Consider the following 16,254-nt stretch of genomic DNA (forward strand, 5'->3'; position numbering starts at 1 on the left):
CCCTCACCTGATGACTCTGAATGTGGATTTAATTATACAAGAAAGGTCGATGGTCCACTTTTGTGATCAATAAAATGTTAAAATATAAGAAACAATTATGATATCAAGAACTTTAGAAAATGGGATATTAGAAAAGACCTTAGTATCATCTAGTATAAACTCTCATTTTACATGGAAGTAAACTAAGATTCTGAATAGTAAGAGGACTTTGATTAAGATAACACAATTGCTAAATATCAAAATCAAGATTCAAATACAGGACTTCTTACATTTGAGAAAAATAATGATAGTCAATAAACACTCACTATACGTGAGGAAGGCAACTAAGTGGAATAGTGGATAAAGCAATGGGTCTTTAATGAGGAAAATGAATCTTCCTGAATTTAAATTTGTCCTCAAACACTTAGTTGTGTGAAAGAAGTCCCCCAAAATGGGGAGGGGGTCCTCACTGAGTTTTGGTCTCTGAAAATAAATATGGGTTAACCTTCCCAGAGTTTGTCCTAATCAGGGACAAACATTAAAACTAGTGTTTTGGTTTTAAGAAAGGGCAAAAACAGAATTATATTAATACATATTTAGTGATATTTCTCTAAGTCCTATTATGCAGACATGTATGTATGTATGTATGTATGTGTGTGTGTGCATGTGCATGGGGGGATGAATGAGATGTATCTACCTAGAGTCAAACCCCCAAAATGGAACCCTATGGTTGGATTTTTAGATTTAAGACTATCAGAAGTTGACATCTAAAATGTCACATGTTTCTCCAATCAAAGAAGACTATGCCCCCCCAACTCAGGAAGAGTAGAGGCAACTCAGAATTCCAGTAAATGGTGTGCCCTAGGCAAAATTCAAAAAAAAAAGTGAACCCAGGCAAGTCACTTAACCCTATTTGCCTCAGTTTCCTCATCTGTAAAATGATTTGGAGATGGAAATGACCAACCACTCCAGCAACTACCAAGAAAACCCCCCAAAACAGGTCACAGTCAGACAAAACTGTAAGAACTTAGCAATAGCAACCTGTGCTAGGCACTGTACTAAGTGTTGAGAAATCAAAGAATGACAAATGACAGTCCCCTGCCTTCAAGGACCTTATAATCTAGAGACAGAGACAAAAAAAAAAAAAAAATAAGGCAACTAGATAGAAATAAGCAATACGTAAGATAAAAGGGAAGTAATTTAAAAAAAGAGAAGCCATGGAATTTCAGAATCTCATTGCTAAAAGAGAACCTCAAAATCCCATAAAATCCAAACTTTGCCTCAACAACAACAAAATTCCTCCTAAAAACAAAGTCAAAAAGTGCTCATTCATTATTTGTTGGAAAGCTTCTAGTGAGGAGGAATCTGCATATCCAAACACAGCTTTCTTTCAGTTAATTCTAAGTTGATAGTAAGTTTTTCTCATACCAAGCCTAAATATTTATTTTGTAACCTCCTCCTAATTTTCCTGGTTCTAGCCCTTGGGAACAGGAAGAAAGAATTTTTCTTCTTCTCCATGTCAAAATTATAAATTCTTAAAGGTAGTCATCATCTTCCTGATTCCTCTCACTTTCTCTCCTAGATTGAACATCCCCAGTTCCTTGAAATGATCTTCATATGATAATATACAGAGATCATTAAAGGGCAATTTTTGTAATTAAACTCCTGTTCACAAGGTACTTTGTTTAGTAACAGTTTTTACATAATAATTTTATGTTAAATATTACAACTATTATTAATATTACCTTGTGACATATGAGGAAAATGCAACTTATTGAGATTGTTATTTGCTCTTAGTCACACAAATAATGATTTTAGAAGCAACATTTGAACCCAAATCTCTCAGTACTCCAACTCTATGGCTCTTTCCTTTGAAATGTTAACTCATACTGTGTAAGTTAAAACAAACAAACAAAAAAAACAAACTTGCTTATTTAACCATGCCCATTTGTGGGTAAATAAAGTAATTTTTCCAACTAAAAGTAAAATTTTCTGAAATATTATATAGTTAACTTTAAAATGATCAAATTTGTCCTTGTTTCATGAAGAAGATATTAGCTTTCCATGAAATGTTATACATGATCCATTGTAAATGTGGAACACTTGTGAAAGCATGTGAAAATAATTTTTATTTTTATTTTCCTTGAGCTGGTAAAAATTCAGGGTTTTAATTTAAAATACTAAAGAAAAAGGAGTAAATAATAACATTTTGTACTTATAGAAGTGGGGGGGAAACCACCATCACTAAGTGCTAAAAAGTAGAAACCCTTTGTTTTGTCTCACATAGGTACAAGGCAGAAAATACAAATTTAGGCAGTAGAGGGCACTAGCATCCTTAATTGAGGCAATGTTAGTTGCTTGATAAAACTGAGCCTTAGTTTTCTTTACTCTTATTCTGGCAGCACCTCTCCTACAAGGAACTCAAGTACTCATGATCTGTCTTCAAGAACATCTTGTCCCAGAGCAGTGACAAAGCGATCCCCTGCTCGGAAGAGCCATCCTGTTCTCTATTTTTTCTAAGGTCATCCCAGAACAGTGATAATTGAATACCAAAACTTCAAGAAATTAAATTTGGAAATGAAAAACTGAATTGTGCTAATAGGGCAATGTCATATTAATATCTATGAAAATGAAGTTTAATTCAAAAAATAACGTACATTGGTCTTCCACTTCCTAGGTTCTCCTTACTCCAAGTACCAGGGAACACCAGGTAAATTGATTTGCTTCTTTTTATATTGACTAGCATGGGTTGAGTAAACCGTCTTTTCTGCGGTATGATTCAATAATCCCTAAAACCATTTGTCCCCAAATCGCTGTAAGTCTGAAATGACCACCACTGGAATGATAAAAGCATAAATCTTAAAGGCAGGAATTATAATAATTATTTCTCAGTTACATATTTGCAAAGTACTTCATGTGTATTATCTCATTTGAGCTTCACAATAACTCTATGAAATACATAGGACAGATGTTACTAATACCATTTTTCATATGAGGAAAGTAAAACCCAGAGAGGTTTTGATCACATAAATCACAGAAATCATCATTACTGGAAATATGCTACAAACACAGGTCTTTATGACTCCAAGTTCAGCCATTCACTGGACCATGCTCCCTTCAAATTACTAAAGAATTGTCATCTAGGAGAGATTGGATTTCATCTATGAAACTTTATAGAACAGATCTAGAAATAATGACTAAAGTTTATTGTGAGGCAGTTTTTAGAAAGAGAAACTTTCTAACAATTGAAGTCATCAAAAAATCAAATTGGCAGCTTTCCTTGTTAGATAGGGAATTCTCTGCCACTTAAGCAAGTGGAAGATGAATAGTTATCTGTTAGAAAGAATGCAAATAAGGGGTAGGAGATGTAAGGTCTCTTAAAATTCTAAGATTATATGATTTTTATTAGTTCATTTGTAAAGTTTAATGTATTATCCCTTTTAGTTCAAAATTCAATAAAGCTAATCTCTTTTCCCCATTAATAGTCTTTAAACATCTGAATGGCTATGATTTTCCTAACTTTACCCCTTTATCCATGTCTTCGCTTCTTCAAAAAAGAAAGTTATATTTATTGAAAATGTCTTTATAGAGAGGAGTAAGGATGCCATGGAGAAAAGTTCTACTGAAATACTATTTCTGATCATTAAGGAACAACTGGATACCAATAAACAAAGAAATTTGAGAACCTGGAAAGGGAAAGAATAGACCATTGGAGAGAAGAAGTGAAGAAAGGGAAAATCTGGAGGTAATCTAATGCAACCCTGGACTTTGAACTTCAAATGTAATATGGGTTGCATCCTAAAATCTATAAAGTCTAAAATTCAACAGAGAAATCCACCCGAGTGTTATGAGAAGCTTTTGAGAATGATATCCTGGCAAAATAAGCACAAATAATATCAATGATAAAGAAAAGAGGGAGCTGTCTAAAAAGTCTGAAGTTGTTACAAAAGGAACTGATTTATAAAAAGAAGTAGAAAACAGGGCAGGCAACCATGAATGAATACAACGGAATAACATGATCCTATAAGAATAGTGTCAGTAACATTAAAAAACAAAATGACTGAAGCCTATATTGAATGGTAACGATAAAAAAGAGGTCTTTAAAAATCTATTATAAGGAAAAATTAATCATCCTGGAGATTTATTTCTTCCATGAAGAATATTCTTTATATTAGGGAATATAAAAGATGAATGTAAGGAAGACTGAAGGGGATAGATAGAACAGAAATAGGAAGACCTTGAGAACATAAGCAAAAGGAAACAGGAGAAAAAAGAAGCTAGCTATAATTGGGTAGAGGGATTGAAAGCCAAGATAAGGGGTAGCTAGGTGGCACAGTGGATAGAGTACTGGCCCTGAGTTAAATCTGACCTCAGGCGCCTAATAATTACTTAGCTGTGTGACTTGGGCAAGTCACTAAATAACCCATTGCCTTGCAAAAATAAAATTAAAAAAAAAAGAAAGAATCCAAGGTAAGTGAGAAAATAGTAGTAGAGAGAAACTGTATGTCCCCAATGAGGTAGTCACCGAGTCCTGACTGGCAACAATCCAAGGGAAGAACTAGCCAATGTGATTGCCAAGTTGCTGCTGCCAATGAAAAATTGTGTAGAATGGGAGAGATGCCAGCAGAAAATGAATATAAGTACATGTTATCCCAATTTTTTAAGTAAGAGAAGAGATCATTTGTACTATAATCTGGTGATCATGATTTTTATTTTTAACAAAAATTTTAAAGCATATTACTAAAGTTATATTCTGTGAGTCCTTACAAAAAGTATAGATTTATCAAGGATGTCATGCCATATGGACAATGTTTTACTCAATTGATTTTATTTTCCTTTATGATAAGGAAAGCTTCATTTGAAGGAGAAAGGACTTCATGCAAAAAAACTTTAAAATTTTTAAAAATCTATTAGTAAAACTTGTTTTTAAAAGAATATCATGGAGGCAGCTAGGTAGCATAGTGGATCGAGCACCAGCCTTGGAGTCAGGAATACTTGGGTTCAAATCCAACCTCAGACACTTAATAATTACCTAGCCATGTGGCCTTGGGCAAGCCACTTAACCCCATTGCCTTGAAAAATCTTAAAAAAAGAAAAAGAATATCATGGGGCAGTTAGGTGGCACGGTGGATAAAGTGCCAGCCCTGGAGTCAGGAATACCTGGGTTCAAATCCAACCTCAGACACTTAATAATTACCTAGCTGTGTGGCCTTGGGCAAGCCACTTAACCATAAAAACAAACAAAAACGATATATCAGATTAATTTCTTAGTGTTGGTCTTTGAGTCAGAAAGCCTTGCTTCAACACTTCCTGTACATTTTACTATGGACAACTGACCTAACCTGTCTGATATTTGGATAACTTGGATAAGGCTATAAAGTTACAATACAGACAAAATCACAGGTTCTTAACAATACACACAAATAAATTTAAAACAGAGGGGCAAAAAATTAAAAGATTGGAAGAAGGGAAGAAATTTTGTATAAGATTAATTAGAGACTGGGTTAGTGAAGCTTAAAGTGAAAAGTAAAAAATTAGGTTAAATTTTGCCTAGAATAATAAAAGAGTATGGCTGCAAAAAGATCATAAGTAGTAGTAGTAGTAGTAGTAATAGTAGTAGTAGTAGTAGTAGTAGTAGTAGTAGTAGTAGTAGTAGTAGTAGTAATAGCTAACAAATAGCATTTTTAAGATATTTGATCCTCACAACAATTCTTATATTAGTACTAAGTAAAGGGAAATAAAGATACATTATAATACAGGTTATATAGGTACAATATAAATTGATAATAACATTAGGGAAAAGATTAATTGTTCCAAACACTTAACATATTCACCACACTAGTAATATTACCTATATGAAATGACATACAATAGAAATATTCCCTGCTCTATTGAAGTTTATTGTTTTTTTATTATTTTTGTTTTTGTTTTTACTAGGCAGTGGGATTGTCCACAGCTAGGTATGTCTGTTTTTGCTAGGCAGTGACTTGTCCACAGCTAGGTATGCCTGAGGTCACATTTGAACTCAGGACCTCCTAACTCCAGGGCTGGTGCCACCTAGAGGCCTATTGAAGTTTGTTGCAAGGAAACAAGATAGAAATAATCTACCAGTGTTTGTGTTATTTCAGTGGACCCATAAACTCATCAGTATTAGTACTTCCAATACAGATGTAAATCTCAACCTATAAACACTTTTATGTTCTTTACTATACTTACCGTCTTTTGAGAAGATAGTGAGGAGCTAACCATGGTACGAAAACCTGGGGGTTTTTTTGTTGCTGTTGTTACCATGTATGAATATTAAAAAATAATATTTAGCAATTAATAGAATTTATCATTTTGAGTATTTTGTATTTCATTAATTAACTAACAAAGTATCTTGAATCCATTGATAGGAATCTGAATATATATCATTTCCAGGAAGTTCTTTCTGCATAAATTCCTTTTTATTTTGGCTTTGTTTCCCTATGCTCTCTTCCCTAGACCTTCCTTTTCTCCTCTAATTATTCCCATTTTAACCTTTTAAGTTTCTCAATATTTCATATTGCAGTAGCCTGAATACTGGAAATAAATTCCTGAAATCTGACTTCAAATATGGTTATATCACTTCCTAGCTATATAAACATGGTCAAGTCCTTTTTTGAACCTAATCAGAAAACTGGAGATAATAATACTTAAACTTCTTAGCATGAACAAGGAAATTACTTTATGAATCTAAAAGTGAAATAGAAATATTCATTTGTAAGATCATCTATTTGAAGCTTGAGAGAACCTCAGAATCATCTAATTCAATCACCCACTTTTTCATATGAAGTTAACAGAGAGGTAATAACTTGTCCAAAGTCACAGTTAGTAGGGAATGGAACTGGTACTTGAACCTACATTTCCTGGTTCCTAACCTAATGTTCTTTGCACTTAAGAATTATTTAGGTGACAGGATCATATCTAGGAACCAGAAATGGGTATGATGAACATTTAAAACAATGTTATTACTGAAGAGAATGAGTTCTTCCAAGTCACAGAATATGAGAGTTAGAAGTGACCTCAGTAGCCATTTAATCCAATTCATAATACATTTAATCCCCACTAAGATAAACTCAGCAAGTGGTCTTCCCACTTCCCACTTCCCAGATGTTCTCAAATTTCAACATTGTTCCAATCCAATTGGCATGAAATTATTTTAAGCTTCTTTGTCTATTCTTTGCATTAATTTACTTGTATGCTTGTGTACTTATACTCCCCTATCCTGTAAACATGATCTCCTTGAGGAATTATTTCACTTTTGTATTTGTAATTCTAGTATGTCACTTTTCAAGGCATTTCCTCACCAAGAATTCATTCCTGTCACCATCTTCATCTCTCCCTTCTGCAAACTTGGAATCTGTTCTTAGGTCCTCTAGTTCTGATGGGTGATATTACACCTATGCATGTGGGAAAGCAAGCCTCTACACAACTTTCCAACCATATTCACACAGTGCAAACATGCTTATTCCTGATTCCCTTTCTGTGCTTCCTTCATTCCTTCTCATAATATAAGCTCCTTGAAAGGAAGGATGGTCTTGTTTGTTTTATTTATATATCTAGTGTTCAGCAGTTTGTCTATCACAATCTACCTATCTATTGTAACACTGACAATTTATTTTAATCTGTTTTCCTAAGATTTAATCATACTATATTAAACATTCTTTTCAACAGTTTCTTCTCCTTCCATTCATAATGTATTTTCCCAGAAAAATTTGCTTAACCTAATTCTCATCACCTGAGAACCTTTGCTTGGTTACTTGTATCACATATCTTCTGTGAGATTAAAGGGGTTTCAGGAGGGGAGATCCAAAATGATGTGATTTCAAATTTGACACACACCTAGGTTGCTCCAGATTTTGCTCTGTTACCTTGCTAAGTCTTATAAAAGATCCTGTCAGTGCTCACATAAGATTTTTTAAGTCATCTGACTCAATTTATTCATTATTGTAGATCTAACTAACAAATTGATCATGCTCAGAACTTTGTCTCTCAGTTTACCCAAATTTCAACTGTAACATTATCCATCCATCTATCTAAATATCTGACTATTTACTTATCAATCCATTAATCTGTCTGTCATCTATCTATCTATGTATGTTTGTATTTAATTTGTCCATCTACCTGCTTCCCTTCCTTGCTTCCTACCTTCATACTTTCCTTCCTTCCTTCCTTCCTTCCTTCCTTCCTTCCTTCCTTCCTTCCTTCCTTCCTTCCTTCCTTCCTTCCTTCCTTTTTTTCTAAGGGGAAGCTAGGTGGCACAGTGGTAGAACCCTGGAGTCAGGAGGACCTAAATTCAAATCTAACCTCAGGCACTTAATGATTACCTAGCTGCATGACATTGGACAAGTTACTTAATCTCATTGCCTTGCAAAAAAAAGAATATTTATTTCTAGCAAGCTAGCATAAAGCAAGTCACATAACAGGCACTTGAAAAATATATGCTGAGTAGAATTGAATAGGTATCTACCTATGTATGACCTGTGCTTCTCATTGTGTTAAATCAAAACAGAAATATTCCTGTTACTTGCTCTCTGGAATGTACAATAACCAAAATCTTTTAGAAAAAAATGTACAATATAAAAATCAATATATTTGATACAATAAAAATCAATAATATGCTTGTATAAATTGATTACTTATTGATAATTAATAAATATTATAGACAAGACCATGCTGGAAATCAATTGAGTGACACCCATAAAGATATTAGTTAAGGTACACAGAGATGTATTTTGTTTTGTTTTGTTGTCCAGACCTCTGATTTCATCAGTGTAGGGAACCCAAGAGTATGGAAATTCCCAATAACAGTGTAAATTGTCAGATCATCTGAAACTTAAGAGTCCTGAATAAGGACAACAATAAGAATCATAAAATCACAATAAGAAAAGAAAAAGACTCTAAAAATAAACAAAGATGAATGAAGGATAATGGGAACAGTTTGAATACCAAATTTACTTTTTAATTTATTTTTGGATAGTAAAAAGGACTTTGCAATGGAAAGCCGAAGCACAAATGTTTCAGAACAAAAGAAATGTGGAAAAATAATCAAATTAATATAATTCACAGTTCAGAAGATTCAGAGACTTTTTGAATGAAAGATCTGAAAAGAAACTTAGAGATCATCAACTCCAACTTCTTCCTTTACAAGGACAAGAGCCAATAAAGGACTTGTGAAAGCCTACATAGATCCTCCTGAATAACATCAGTATAGAGCATCTACATCACAAAGTTAGCAGAGTCAGGAAAGAAACCTAAGGATTCTGACTCCGAATCCGTCTTTTCACTAGATTTGGGGGGTTTTCTTAGCAAAGATACTGGGAATGGTTTGCCATTTCCTCCTCCAGTTCATTTTTTTGAGAAGGAATTGAAGTAAACATAGATAAGTGAATTGCCCGGGTCCCACAATTACTAAGTGTTTGAGACCAGATTTGAACTCAGGAATATGAGCCTTCCGGACCTGAGGAATGGCATTCTATCTCCTGCACCATTTACCTTCTTTCTCACTATATTAGTCACCTTTAAATATCACAAGGATCTTGACATTGGAACATTGTCACAACGCTGTCAGAATTTGTATAGCCATACTAGCAACATTTTTATCAATGACTTTGAAAAGATAGGTTATATGATTATAAGATAGATAAATGACCTAAGGCTGGATAGAATCAATAATATGATGGATGACAGCTTCTATTAGGGCTGAATAAATTAAATTTAATTCCTTATATATGTACAATAGGCTATTTGGGAGCATTCCAAAGGTAGACCAAAAATACTTCATAGATACCTGGGATATTCAAGTAGAGATTGTCTTCCAGGTTGTCTTTTATTTATTAATGATTGGTACTCCCAATTTCTACTCTTTTCTCCTAAAGGGGCTCCTTGTATCTACTTTGCATGCATCATATATATATATACATATATATATATATATATATATATATATATATATATGTGTGTGTGTGTGTGTGTGTGTGTGTATAACTCTGAATGTACCTATTGCCTTATTTATTCAGTTACAAACCCTTAAGGTCAGAGACTTTTACTCTTTTCTTTTGTTTCCCAGATGTTTAAACAGTGTACAGTTACAATGTAATAAATACTTATTGATTTTAAAATCTTACTGTCAAATGCCTACACTTTATGCATGGTTATTAACCAGTTAATCCACCCAAGTGGTATTATCATCTTCAAATCTCTATATTTCTTCCAAAAAAAATTGTATCCAGTCCTTTGCTAAAATCTCTGCTGGTAGAATCTCTAGCATTAATATCTTCATAGACTCTAAATAGCCCAGGGGTTAATTAGTTTCACATATAGTTAAGCTCCATTTGTCATCACTCTCAGGATCTGACAATTAAAAGAATTTTAAAAAGACATGGATGATGATCAAATAGAATGAAAAAGCACAAAAGTGCTACAGTCTATGTGATCTTGTCAGATCACATATTTTTCTAAGTATCTAAGTAAGTAATCTAAATGTATTCAATGAGTATTAATGTGGAAATGCTATAGTAACACATTTTCCTTGTAAAAAAATCATCATTTTGGAGACCATGATTTAGCATAGTGGTTTTACTTATTTGATAACCAATTGATAAATAATAAATATTATGAGTTCTATGGGTCATGGACCCCTAGAAGAGCCTTAGAATTTTTATGCCCATTAATTTATACTCATAACCATAAATTAGCTTCCAATAAATTAAGTAAATGTCCAAACTAAATGATTTGTTATTTTTAAATATATGTAGATATTCCTGTAATAAAATAATCTATTTGAAAGCATTTCTATATAATGGACTTCTGTCACTATGAGTTTATCAATCAGTAGGTACTAATACAAAACTATTAGCACGTGGGAATCTGTAAAATTTTGTGGTGTGAAAAAGGGAAATTTGTGATCTAAAAAATTAGAAACTTCCAAGGAAGTCAATGAGAAGATAAGTTAAGAGCCAGACCTTGATCCTTGGACCACAGAGTTAGATTTGAAAGGGATATCAGAGACTATATAATTGAACCTTTTCATTTTGCAAGTAAAATAATTGAATGCTCCTTGAGAAAATATGATAGATTGGAAAGAAGACCGGTTTTGGACTCAGAGGACCTGGGTTCATATATTTTTTGTTTACCTTGGAATTATGTGACCTTGGCCAAGTATTTTAACTTCTTTTTAACTCAATTTCTTCAAATTTCTTTCTAGTGAAAGACCAGATGTTCTCTAAATTCTCTTCTAGTTGTAAATCTATAATCCTGTGATCTTAATATCTAAGAGTTAGGATAAAAAACCTAGTGCTCTGCCTACAGCTACATAATATAGTGGAAAGAGCTTGGTTAGACATCAAAGACTCCCAAGGTCATCCATTGAATCCCAGGACCATTGTCAATCATCCTTTGTGGCTGCTTTTTATTATTTCAAATCTCTACTTTTTGTCTTTTGCACAGAATTGGTTTACTAAAATTTTAGAGTAAATAGGCTCTGTGTAACAAACCTTTTATGCAATCTAATTTCATGAATTTTGGTGCAGAATATGTGGCATCTATTTTGAGTGCTCAGAGACTATCTGATAATTTAAAGTTATGTTTCAGGTAAATACATGCTAATCAAATCAATATACTTTTAAGAAGTAGCAACTTGAAATCAAGGTGTCATCTTTTGGGGTTAAGATAGCAAAAATGACTAAAGTAAATGAAAATGTATACAACAATTAATGTTAGACATGTTTTATGTGATTATTGGAAAGATCAACAAACATTCACTAGGCCTTATATGCAAGATAACATTCTAAACCTGTAATGGATAAAAAAAATGATAGATGAGACAGAGTACCTCCTTTCAAGGAACTTAGGACATGGGTCTAGAGATGGGAGGGACATTAGAAATGATCCAGTCCAATCATATATTTTAGAAAGAAACTATGTTTCAGGGAATAGGAAACAATTTGCCAAGGGTCATATATTTAGGAAGAGAAAAATTAGGATTTAATTATATGCCCACATTGCCAGGCTAGTGCTGTGACCTCTGTAAAACTGAGATTCAAGAATAGGTAACTAAAATTAATTCAATAAGGCTAGATCACAAAATCAATGAGGATATGTTAGTACTTTACACAAACACACACAGATGAATTATTTTTTAGCTATTAGTCTTCCAGAATCTATGATAATGAACTCTTAAAAGAAATAGTTTACTAAACTGAAGTGACAAAATTATAGACTAGACTCTCACATGTTTGCTAGCCTAGAAGGAGCAAATCAAAGGGAGTGGGAAAATTATAGAGCAAGGGATTTGAAAGGATTTGGAAGAAAGTGATTCTCAGAATATGGACCAAAATTAAAATATTGTACCCTACATTTCCTTCTCTTCCTGCACATAGGAAGTCACTCAATTCTGCAATCTAAATCATCTAAAACACCTGGGACTAGTCATGGTAGGAATGAGGCATGAGAACCGCAGCTATTCACACATTGCCTTCAGATCTGAAAATTCTGCTTAGACAGAATGTCAGACACAATGTAGGTTATGAATCATGACTCCAGATATAAAAATCTTCCTAAATTATAAAAATTGCACTTGAATGTAGATTAATTACTATATGATTCCTTCATTAATCTATCATATTTCTATCCATTATTATAGACACATATTTCATTCACTCAACAAACAAATTAGGCACCTAATGTGTACAGAACATTGTGCTAGGCACCAGGACAGATATAAAATATAAATAAACCTTAGTCCCTGCCTTAATGGAGCTTATAGCCCTTTAGGGAGATAAGACATCGATAAAGCAATTATAGAATTTTTTTGCAGAAGAAAATTTGAAAACAAATTTATATATATATATATGTGTGTGTGTCTGTGTCTGTGTCTGTGTGTGTATCTGTATACATATATTATACATACATGTATATACAGACACAAAGAAAAAGATTATTCGACTAAGGAATCAGGGAAATTATATTCTGTTCATTATTCCAGATTTGTGTCTATGTGCCCCCAACTCCCATTATTTGAAACTCCCTCCCATTTCCTAAGGTTTAGTATACTGTAGACACTTGTTAAGGATTATTAAATACTTTCATTAATAAAATTTCCCTAAATTGTGGGGTGGGAGTAGAAGTGAAAGAAGATGCATTTTTATACCCTAGAATAGTAAGTCTGACTTCAATTCTCAAAAAAAATTTAGAATGAATTATTAAAAGTATGATAAATTCTTTGGACACCTAGGTGGTGCAGTAGTCAGTATGCCAGGCCTGGAGTCAAGAAGACTTCTCTTTCTGAGTTCAAATCTGACCTCAGACATGTACTAGCTGTGTGACCCTTGGCAAGTCATTTAATCCTGCTTGCCTCAGTTCCTTTTCTATAAAATGAGCTGAAGAAGAAAGTGGCAAGGCATACTGGATGCATATTTGCCAAAAAAACTTCAAGTGGGGTCATGTACAGAAAGAGCTGACTGACAGCCAAAAAGATTATTTGAGAGCAAGAATTGTTTTGATTTTGTTATTAAATGTTTGTTGAGTCAAAAAAAATGTTCAATTACTGTCTCTGACATATACTTCCCTTAGCATCTTAAGTGATGGGCAAATCTCTTAACTTCTCAGTTTACTAGGCAAGTCTCTAAGTAAATAAACTACAGAGGACAATACATACTACATTAATAGAGAAAGTTTTCTCACTTATGATTCTGTATACAGATGAAAACACAGATCCTATAACAATCAATCATTGTTGTTGGATTGATTCAAAGATAGATCCAATAATCACAAAGAGTTAAGATAGCACATCACTGGCAATAAACTAAACTTAAAAGCTATTTTCTTTTTAAAAAACAAAAATAGTAGACTACAAGATCAGGATAATGCTGTAGAGTTTGCATTACTATATTTCAGCAGACATTTGTCAAAAAATCTTTTGTGATTTTTTTATAAATAAGATAACAATATAATGCTGAGGTGATAACAGCAAGTAGGTGTTTTTAGAATTGTTTGAATGATAAGGTCTAATGAATGACTTTTATTATATTAAAGTCTACCTGGACCGAGGTCCCTGTTTGAGTGCCCTGGGAATCTGCCTTTGAATCTGGATTTTTCAATGTTTTACTCAATGAACCAGATAAAATTATAGATGACATACTTCTCAAATTGGCAAATAACACAAAAACTCTGAGGAATAGCTAATATGCTGTCAGGATCCAAAGGGTTCTAGAATACCTAGAATGTTGAAAAAACCTGAAAAAAATGTAATAGAGGTTAATTTAGCACAATAGAGGAAAAATGGATAGACAATAATAGAAAGTAAGGATTTTAATGAATTAAGAGGTCAATATAAGTGGAGTCCAAAATGGTAGCTCCCAAAAATATAACTTATAGACCATTAAGAATATATAGTGTCCATAATATGAGAGATAATAATTACATTGTACTCTGCAAAAGTCAATTCAGCTAGAGTATTACATTCATTTTTGAAAACTGGACTTTAGGATGGAAAGTAACAAATTAGTATGGGTCCAAAAGAGAATGACAAGGAAGATGAAAACTCTATTTGCTATCATACAAAACTAAGCTGAAGAAACTGGAGAAGAACCAACTGATGGAGATAAAGTAGATATCTTCAAATATTTGGAAAGTTATCATGTGTCAAATAGATTAGAATTTTTCTGTTCTGGTCCAGGAAGCAGAAATAAGGTCAAAGGATAAAAAGAACAATTCAGTCAAGGATGGTATAGAATGAATTCTTTGTTAGTATGGGTTGAATGTCTGAGATCATTCTAATTCTTATATTCTGTGATTTTGTTGAAGAATTAGGAATATACATATATATATATATATATATATATATATATATATGTATATATATATATATATATATATATTTGGACCCATGTCTATGTATATTAAAAGATCCTATTAGAATGAATTAAGTTTTCAGTAATAGAAATATCTAAGTAAAACCTAGTGTCTGGCCAAAGAGAAGTCAATATCAGCAAATGGGAATCATTGGGTTTTTTGAGAATTAAATAACTGGGTCAACATTAAATAAGATTTATTATAACTTCCACTAAAGTACTACCCCCAATGCCCCTGATGATGTGGAGGTGACCTTGAGTTAGTGAAGGCTGTGCCAACAGAGTACAAGCTCTGGCAGGTCCTGCCAAACTGGAAAGACTTCAAGTCCAGTTTCAGTGATAGACTATGTATTTCATCTGAGGTTCAGCATAACTGTGTCTGGAAAAGTTTATCATCAGATTAACAGCTAAGTAATGAATAGTTTGATCAAAGCAGTTCTTGAAGATGAATCAAGGTCCTGAAGAGTGATATTACTCAATAATCAATGACTGAAGTACTAATACTAATAAAATAATGTTCTTTCATTGTCGAAATAAGTTTATTATGCCATTAGCAAAGATCATTTATTTTCTCTATTTTTTTTGCACTTGTGTCATCTGTCATGTAAAGATATATAAGGTATATAAGGCCAACTTCCTTAAATTGGACTAATCCAGGAGTCCTCCATTTTATGCAGACATTTATTTTTAATTTCTTAAAACTGTATTTCAATAAAACTGTATTCTTTTATAATTCCATATATTTTACTTTATGCATTTAAAAATAGCATTCTGAAAAGATATTCATAGGTTTCACTCTAATAATAAAGGAGTCCAACATGCAAAAAAGGTTAAGAACCCTTAAACTAGATACTTTCTTTGAAACACTAAATCCAAGAAACATCTTGCTGGAGTCAGAATGCAAAGGGAAATGACTACAGACTTCTGTATAGTATTCTGTTCATCTGTTCATTCACATTCCAATCACATTTTTATGTCTGTGAATGAGTACAATCATAACTGTGTGTGTGTGTGTGTGTGTGTGTGTGTGCATGTGTGTGTGTGTGTGTGTGTGTGTGTATGTGTGTGTGTGTGTACTCACAACTAATGGTGTCTTACTTCCCCTGTGGTTACTAGAAATTGTTTCAATTGTGTCTGACTCTTGGTGACCTCATTTGAGATTTTCTTGCAAGGAGACTGGTTTTCCATTTCCTTCTCAATTAATTTTACAGATGAGGAAATTGAGGAAAACAGGGTTAAGAGATCTGCTTAGTGTCACACAATGAGAAAAAACTGAGACTGGATTTGAATTCTGATCTTCCTGACTCCAAACCAGGCACAGACAATAACAAAAAGCTATTCCATTTTATAGAGGAGTATTTAAAATTGTAAATCCATTAGGGCTGAAATACAATAGCAGAAA

Source organism: Macrotis lagotis, chromosome 1, assembly GCF_037893015.1.
Source record: "Macrotis lagotis isolate mMagLag1 chromosome 1, bilby.v1.9.chrom.fasta, whole genome shotgun sequence".
Classification (NCBI taxonomy): Eukaryota; Metazoa; Chordata; class Mammalia; order Peramelemorphia; family Peramelidae; genus Macrotis; species Macrotis lagotis.